The sequence below is a fragment of the Glossina fuscipes genome, unplaced genomic scaffold, assembly GCF_014805625.2.
Source record: "Glossina fuscipes isolate IAEA_lab_2018 unplaced genomic scaffold, Yale_Gfus_2 112, whole genome shotgun sequence".
NCBI classification, from domain to species: domain Eukaryota; kingdom Metazoa; phylum Arthropoda; class Insecta; order Diptera; family Glossinidae; genus Glossina; species Glossina fuscipes.
The window spans coordinates 3,293,543-3,303,548 of record NW_023998455.1 but is presented as its reverse complement, the minus strand read 5'-3'; positions in this window follow the sequence as shown (position 1 = coordinate 3,303,548).

Below are 10,006 nucleotides of genomic sequence, written 5' to 3'. Positions count from 1 at the left end.
TTAACAAATTTGCTTAATTGTGTAAAGCGTTGTCTTAAAAATTGTAAATAACTACATTAAACTAAACTCAGGCTATAACTGAGATTTTATATTATTTAAATTAAGTCATATCCTTGTAAGCATTTTTTTTATAATTTTGTATAACTTATGAATAATTTATTTTATTTTTTATTTAAAACAATCATTACGCAAACTGGAAAATATAAAAGTCCATACCATACGATCTTGGCAGATAAATTTTGCAGATACTGTAACGAGTTACTTAAGAAATATTATGTAACCTTTTCTTTTTTTTCTTTCTCTCTTTTCCTTTTCTTAATTTCAATGTAAACTAAAGACTAAATGACATCGGTTTCCCTAATCTACCACCTAATCGTTTTGATCTTCTCGTTTGTTGTTGTTCTCTCTTAAAGTGATTATAATTTCTTATTCTCGTCCTCTCACTCTCTGTATATATATATATACATATATCTTTTCATTTTAACTATCCACCAAAAAGTTCATTCTAAATGCCGTTAACTTAGACCGATTACTTTATATAACGTAGCTCGGCTGATTGTTGTTTCCTCAAGCGTAACTTGATTGCGTCGTGCAAGTTGTTTATCGGTCGATTATAGCTGAAGCACTTTCATTTTTCATCTAATGCAAAGCAACTGCAGTAACCGTGTTGTTAGTTCACAAATGAGTGAATGCCATGAAAAATATGTCCCTATGACTGTCCTTTTGGTGCTTCTTAGTCTTGAGATTTTCGACTGTGATCTATCAGTGTTTCCTTACTTGCACTTTAATATAGAGAAAATCTTGCATTATTTCTCATATGCCAAAAATCGACCTTTCATCCGTCTTTCCCGGGAATCTGATGATCTTAGCAGAAACTGGCCATATAAATTCCCATAAGAGCATCCAATAGATTTGCCCTTTCCTTAGCAAAATCCTACAAACATTATTTGAGATTTCCTTTAACTATGTAACGTTTTTTTCGGTCAACCGTATCGGGCACTGCCCTTCAAATGGCCGTGATCGCGAAGAATTGCACAGCACTGCAACGATAGACAAGATATGTAATTTCCAATTTTTATCACAAAGTTATCTAAAGCTCAGTTAAAATATTGAAACTCCATGTGAAGCTAGTTGGATGGTCAGTTGCAAAATGGTGGCGGATCGGCTATAGCTTATAAAATATATGCCTTCATTTGAAGCAATGGGTAGCATAAATTTCTAATATTTCTTTCCCCCCCACATAACTTAAGTACTTGTGCACTACACCTTCAAACTTAAGATCCATGACCATAAATATGATACGAACTAATCAGAACCATTTAACTAAAATGTTCATGGGTAACCTTTCGTAAGCTCGCACAATGGCTTTTAAAGACTTGACGCTTCGCTAGGTTTATGTAAGCTATAGAAGTTGGTTTGGTAATGAAAACGTGCTTCAAAGATTATTTCTCGCCGACGGGTATAAAAGAAAGCTGCGATCAGTGCACACAGGAATGTTAGAAGCGAAAAAAGGACTTGACTCGTTGATAGGCACCCATTGTAGAATACTTTTACGTATGCTTTCGAACAGTTACCTGATCATTGGCATTATTTTCTTTTTTCATCCCACTCTTCATATCATTTGCCCCTAATCAGCACCTAGATTGGCTGGCCATAGAGAAAACAAAAGAAAAGTTAATGCACTTGAGACTTTCATTACCGCTACTACTACTACTACTGTACCACTGCAGGCTATCCTTAGTGACTAACAGGTAGGTTTCAAAGGACATGTGATGTAAGTTTTGCAACAAAGAAAGGAAGAATCATATGCTTAAACAGATATAAAAGGTCGAACGAATGTTTTTTTGAAAATAACAATTATTATTATTATTATTTTTTTAATTTAAATAAAGTTTTTTTTTGTTTTTTTTTTTTGGTTTTTTTAAGTAATATAAATAAATTAATTTTTTTAAGAAATCTAATAAACAAACCATTTTATAATAAGATATTTTTGTAAAATTATCAAACTGGTGATTAAAATCAAACCAAAAAATTAAAACTAAAAGAAAAAAATATTCTCAAATGAAGTATATACAAAGATTCTCTAGTTACTCGACGTTAAAACGACGGAAAAAAATTTATTTAATTTAAGTGTAAGTATAGTCGATAAATTATTAAAGTAAAATCATTAATTTTTAAAGAATTTTAAAAAATCTAAGATCATAGTCAGTAATAATTTACACAATTTTATAACAACTTTAATCTCATAAAAATATATAAAATGTATTTATAATTTTTGTATAATTTCTTATAAATAAAAAAAAAAAAATAAAAAACAATAATAATTTCTTTCAACTATCAAAGCATATAATTGAACAAATATATTTAAGAATATATTGTTGTTTTGTAATAAAAAAAATTTTCTTTTTTTTTTTAAATAAATGAAATAATTCTTTATTTTGCAAAAAATTTGAAACAGAAGTAAATATGTCTGCTTTTTTATTTAAAATTTTCATTTAAAATTTGCACCCTACCCTCGTCCCCTCTTTACACCTGAATTTTTTATTTTATAAATAGTTGGGATATTTAAAAAAAAAAAAATTTTAAATATATTTTTTAAAAGTTAAATAAACCTTTTTGCTTTGAAATTTAAACTATATTTTTTCAAAAAAAATTTTAAAAATTTAAAAAAAAAATTTATTTCTTCATAATCTAGGTCACTTCAATTAAGAAAGATCAATCTGGAAAGAATCCCAACCGCTATCCATCTTCCTTACATAAAATGCTACACTTTGTCTCTTAACAGTTGAAGGATAAGACCAACGGGCCCTGTAAGCGTGTTGGCTTCTAAGTGATTTTCGTAAAGAAATTTTTCAATTTTCAAATAATTCACTTCCATTGGATGGCATGCTGCATCGTGTGCAGTCACGCTACTCAATTGCTTTCGTTGAGCTTCGAGTTAGGCTTCTCGTTCGTTGTGTTTACAACGGAATATTTGTACCAGCAATCCGTTACGAACCTTCGATAACGAGGAACCCCCTACCCAAAATAGAAATCGCTTTCTAGCGGGAAATGTGAATCACCTTTAGATCATACCTGATAATCTCATGACATATCCTTTTCTTACGTGCCTTGGATGTCCTGCTGGTATGAGAATATTATAAAGTTTATCTGGTTTCCGACGATGACGATCGTAATTCCCTTCTTTCATATTTGATCTCAACAGTGATTGGCTGATTGCCGACCACGTATATATTTTTTTAAAGAGAAGAAGATAGCATTTCTAAAAGTCTATGCCCAAGAGTAACCGCATAGGTAAGAATAGCGATTATCAAGTTAGTATTTGCAGATTCGACTACGAATGCGGTACTTTACCCGTGGCTAGGTTGAGTGAGCTAAGTCGGTACAGGCATAACCCTTACCGATTGGCCCACCTCCATGTCTCTTTGTATTTTCTCACTTTGTTTTGGATAGGGGATATCTCCTGAGTGACTGATGATAAAAACAAAAATTTTATTATTGTTGAATTGGAAGAGAGGCGGTCACTTATAAAGATGGCGTCTGTCTTCTTAAAATGCTACGAAACCTATCAACAACAATGCCATCTGTGTTATATGTACTATGTACTTGTTATTGGCGATATGCATATGTATATATAATATACGTAGTTTTGATCAAGGATGTATATAAATATATATATGCAGTTTTGATCGGCTACATTTGCATATACGTGCGTAGGTCTGTGCATGTATTTTTGATTGGCAATTTATAACGGCTTTACATAATTCGACTAGCCTTAGAAGTCTCAAAGCCGAGAGAATAATACTTAAAATGGCAAAAATTCATATCCCGTGTGATGTCACACAAAGACTCATTCTTCATTTAATATATGAATCAATAATCATGTATGTAAATATCAAACCGGAATTTGCTCATAGGTTGCCAAAACAAAACCTTTGTAGGGCATACATGTCTGAAATTGTATTTTCTTAGTAGTGTGGACATCTAGCAACAAGAAACTGCGTATCGTCGTTATTGTACATAGGTGCCAGATGAACATTATTCCGGCTAATGTGCTATCAGATATTAAACAAGTGTTTGTGTAGTAGAAATTGTGTATCTGTCTTTCTCTCCTTTCTCCTATATAGAAATTGTTTTGTCACAATAGGCAAAAAATAATTAATTTTTTTAAAGAATTGATTTAAAAAATATTTCTTTTTTTATTTACTTTCAAGTTACATATACCTTGGAGATAAAACAAAAAAAATAAAGGAAAAATTATTTGTATTCTTATGTAAAGTCCTTTGAAAAATTTTATATTTTATAAGAAAATGTGAAAAAAAATTTGTTATTTTTTATTTATTTATTTTTTTTTCACTTTTCAATTATTGTAAAAATAAGAAATCGTAACGGTAACGACTCATGATATATATAATAAATTATTTGTTAATTAATTCTCGTTTCTCTCTCTCCCAATCCCTACGATTTAGCATTTAATATAAGTAAATAAGAGCATAACACGACAATATTATTTCGTCTAGGAAATCGACAAGAAAAATGCGAATAAAGTACAAAAAAAACAGAAAAAAAAATATGAAAAAAAAAAAATGAAACAATTTTTTTAAGAACTCAAAACGAAACAAAAAGCGAAAAACGTTTACAAACATATTTCTGGAGCAAGAAAATCAAAATTAATGAATTATTCTTTTATTTTTGCAAACTTAAGAGAAAATTCACATAACAGATGAGAAATTATTAAATTTATTATTGATTTATATGTATTTTAAGTCCACGCCCACACATATAAATACACATATATACATATATTCATTGTATACTAATAAATATATACTTATATAGTCTATGTACATAGGTAAACATTTCATATATTTACTTTTTTTACATATGTATTAATTATTATTAAATTATTATTTAAATTATATGCAGAGGATTTTGTAACATTGAGTTTGTAACCAATCAATTAAAGTAATAATAATAATATTTTACGGATGTATAAACAGAAAAAAAAAGGGAGTAAACAAAGGCAAAAAAAGAAAGAAAAAAAAAAACAAAACCAAAAACAAAAACAATATATTTAAAATGGTTTTTAAAGATTATTTTGAGAAAAATATATATATAGAGTTTTTTTTTTCAATTTTATTAAAAAACAATAAAAATGGATTCAGTGTAAGTGCTTAGAGTAAGTTTTGTTGTTTGAACATAGAACTTAATAATGTCTTTCAAATTAGTGAAACTAAAATTATGATCAATGAGTGGCCGTTAGTTTTCGATGTTATTGGGTAATTCTATCGATCTTTCGAAAACTTCCATTAATTTTTCCCAACCAAAAAGGCGAATTTGAGTAAGCGTTAGTGTATTTTAAGAATTTTTTTTTTTTTTTTATGCTCATAATTGATGTAACCCAGGAAGAATGCTCACAGATCCAACAAAATATATAGACATTCTTGATCAGTATCAAATTTTAAATCTAACTAAGCAGGATTGTTCGTCCGCCCGTCTGTTTAAAATCTATTCCAAATATTCTACCGACTACAAATGTAAAGCTATATGCGTGAAAACTATGGGCAAAATTAGTGGAAAAATTGGAAGCTCTTGTTTTTAGGAAGGTTGGTATTGGGTTTAAGGAAATGCTTGCAGTATCACGTTTTAGTGATTTGTTGAAATAACGGCTACGCCAAAGTACCATTGAAAATTTTTATAAAAGGGCTGACTACTTTTTAGAACCCTTATACGAAATGTGATCGATCGCCCTTCCCGACCCCCATTTTTGACATCGACCTGGAATGCAAAAATACTCTTACTTAACGATCTTTGCCGAAGAATATTGAAAATTGCAAATTTGTTTTTTTGGAAATGGTTGAAAAAGTGTTCCGAAGGAGTCTGTTTTCATCTTGGGATTTATCTTAGGACGAAATTACCTCAGCATATGAAATTTCATTATCGGTGACTTGTAGATTAATCACACAACTACATGGACAGGCATCAGATAGTCAGAGGGACAGCCAATTTTAGATCGATTTAGCAAATGACTCTCAATCGATTGGTATAATAAAAGATATATCTATCCCAAGTCCTTCTACCATGCATGAGAAATGAAGAAAGAAAATATTTTCTAGTTAGATGGCCGGTACACAACGCGGGCGACTCTTGAAACGGGTTATTGTCTTGTGAATAATCTGGAATGCTGGAATGTTTTCCGACCCAAAAAAAAAAAAAAAAATTTTTTTTTCCAAGAAATAACGATATCGGCTTACAGCTTAAAGGACATTTTTTTACTCAAAGAGGACATTCAAAAGTAAGGGCCCGTTTTGCTTTACAGAGTTCTCTATAAAGTCTTCCACACAAAATAAACTTTACCAAGAACATGCTGCGTTAGGTAAGCAAAATGATTAGCAATTTTTTATCGTTTGTAAGGCGCGAATTATCGCCTTATGTTTCTAGTAATTAGTTCCAATGAGAGAAAAGCGAATAAAGAATAATCTTCTATCGTCTCGCCCAAAGGTGGAAAGAGTGGGCAAAATTATCGGAAATTATGCGGGACACTCAGTATACTGTCTTGCATAAGGCGCGCGCAATTGACTTTGTCTCAGTATAAATACATGAAAAGTAATAAACGCGTTTCCAACGAACGCTTTATACCTTCGTATCGATATCTTAACCGCCTATTGTCGAAGCTCTTAAACTTAAGTTTATTATTCTCCGACTAATTTACTCAAATTGCGCGCATGTCGTATGCTAAACACGCGCTTAACTACAAAATAATAGCCGAGAAAATCTTATTTAATTCATCTTAAGAGAAACCATTTTTACGTCTCTCAGGTCTTAACAAATTGTAAGTATTTTTGCACGAGTGCCATCGATATCTATTCATGTTGAAAAAAGGCGTTGACCTTAGTTATGCTTCCTGAAAATTCTTTTGTAGGTTAAGTGAATGAATTGCAGCCGCACACGTCATATTCGATCATACATCATTTGCGATCCTTTTGTGTTATTCTTGCCGTTCTTCATACTACATATTCTCATAGGTTTTTCATTACTTTATAATGTTGTTATTTAAATGTTCTTTTGTTTAATGAATTCCTTAACATTTTCAAAATTTTCTCCTCTTTTCTGCTTTTATTCACTTTTTTTGAAAAATGTTTATTTATTGTATGAAAGTTTCCTATAATAGGTTTCCTTTTTTTTCTACACCCATCACCGAAGGATGACATTTATATTCATTTGGTCAAACTGTTTGCAACGGCCAGAAGAAAGTATCGGAGACCCCACAAAGTATACCTACTTTTGATCAGCAACAATTCTAAATCGATTTAAGCATGTCCATCTGTCTGTCCGTCCTTGTCTGGTTTAAGCATTCTCCTCTCCGCCACAACGAAGCTATCGATTTCAAATTTGGTGGAAACATTGGAAAGGCTAGGCTGCTATTGAAAATAGGCCAAATCGGCCAAAGGACACGCCCACAGCATCACGTAAACTGAGAACACCTCTGCTTTTTAAAGGAAATGAAAAATTGGTTTTTTGCTCGTTCGTGTACAAAAATGGAAACAATCAACCATTCCTACCCAATATTATAGTGCATCAAAATTTAATTAATTTTTCAATATCTTTTTAACACGCAGAAACAAGCTTCAAAGACCCCGTAAAGTATATAAATTGTTGGTCAATTTCAAATTTGGAATATACCTAAACATGCCCGCTGTTTCGACGCCTACAAATTTGCAAAAGATTCGGAATTGATTTAAATTTTTCAAAGGACACTCCTGCAACGCCCATATGCTCATACGGCAGAAACTTTTATTTGGAAAGCAGAAAAAACCATCTGCACCCACTCTCCAGATAATAGAACACGAAAATTTTGTTCTTTTACTTCTTTTATAACGTTTTTAGGATAACGGTGATGGGTATAATAAATTCGGTCCCGACCGAATTTAATTTTCTTCCTTGTTTCATTTCTTTTTGCCCGCATTAAAAATTTCTTTGCATTCTTTTGGTTTTCAAGGAAATTAGCTTATGATTGAGCACATTTTACTTGAGGCGAATGATTTGATAGGAACAAAAAAAAAAAAAGGTGCAAATTATATATTCTTTTACAATTATAGGTCAAGGAGAAGACTCTCTTCTGCTCTTATTTCTCTTTTAAAGCCATTGATTGCTCTTTTGATTTGTAACTTCTTGGCATGGGTTTGGTGAAACTATTAAGCCATTCGCTGGAAAATTACTGGGATTCCTAATTCCTGCTGTAATCAGTCCGACGCCACGAAGGAAGTTATGTAACGGGCGAAACAAATGATACACGAATTAGTTACACTTCGGTTTATGTGTCGTTCGCGAATCTGAGGACTTCCCATCCAAGATTTCTCAAGATGTTATCTAGGATAGTTTCTATTAATCAATGCTGAAGTTCGCTAAAGCGTGCAACTTTAATTGCTTTAGCAGAGAGTAGAATGAATAAATTGACAAGCTTAGAACAACTGATGCACTGATGCGCTGGTGCACTATCGATTAACATCCAGTCCCACTAACCATAAAGCATTTTACTTTAGACTCCGTCAATTCGAAGATTGCGATCGTTCGTGTAGTTTTGTCCCTCTTCACTTATGATTATTTGTGTACATTATTATCCTATGTGACTCACGTTTAAATCTCTTAACAAAGTGCTCGATTTGTGTCTTCGGTCATTTAACAATCAAATATCGAGTTTCTTTCTGTACTCAGCAGCAGGCAAAGGATTTCAAATTGTTTCGCGTGGATTCGTCGATTTTAGAAACCGCTGCTTCACTAGAGAGAGAACACCACATCGTGAATTTACAAATTTGCAGAATGGAAGCTAGCGTAGCATTTGTTTACAGCTGATTTTAATAAAGCCTTCTCCCCATGAATACATTACGAAGCTTTTTCAAAAAGTTCCGAAGTGTACATGCGCAATCGTTGCCGAGATCGAAGAAATGTAGCCAAGTGCAGCGAGTTGTCTTTGCGAGATTATAATGTTGCTGCTAAGGTTAATATTTTCAAGGATACGTGACACTAAGTTCATCTAGTGGGGAAATTGCCACGATCTTTTCCCTTGATTTAATATATATCACTACTTGAATTGTAAATAACGACTACTTGAGATCAATAATGTATCGAAATTGTGATTTTTACTCGGAAAGTTCTCCTCAGGTTGCATACATTTTGCGAAAAAGAAATCAAGAGAAATTTCGCCTCCTACTACTGAGAGAGACATAAATTGAGAGATGTTCCTTACACAAAATTTCCAAGATCCGCTAAGCGTTAAATAGCCTACCGAACCTCTAATCAGAATTTCCATTAGTTGGCGAGAGAAATCCTGCGAGAATAGTCCTGCGTGTCTGTACATCTGTATATACAAGGCTTTCTTTGCCGTCAGTGCGTTCATGATATGAATGTGATAAAAAAGATTATATTCGACGTAACACCCATAGTCTGGTTATAAATTTTTCCCACTTGTCTAACAATTTGTGAACGAGCCTTCCTTAAAAAGCTTCTCCTCTCGCAGCAAATCATTCATCGAGTCATTTTTCTTCAGCATCAAAGCGTTGCTTAACTAGGACGTAGCCCATCGATCGACTGCAGGCAGATGATAATTGCAACGAATGCAGTCCAGTGTATAAGCTGCATGTACTACATTTAAGCGATTCCAAGTAGCATGGATACGATAAGGAAAATGTGAAAAAAGTGTCCTTGTGTTGGCTTTTTTTCTCCCTCGGATATTTTGAGCGTTTTTTAAATGAATGCTATCGATGAACATGAAACTCGACATACTCAACGCCGTGCGCGAGAATTGAATCGCTCTGAATTGCAAAACAGTTGTCAGATGTCGAAAAGAAAGCAGCTACAATGACACCATTTGATGGTAAGTATGACGACAGCTACGGTCATCTATTCCTGTTTTATATAATTGCGTTTTCATATTTACATACTGGGTAAGTTGGAAAGCACAACAACAATTTTGTTCAGAAAGTACAGAGAATCGATACAATTCACG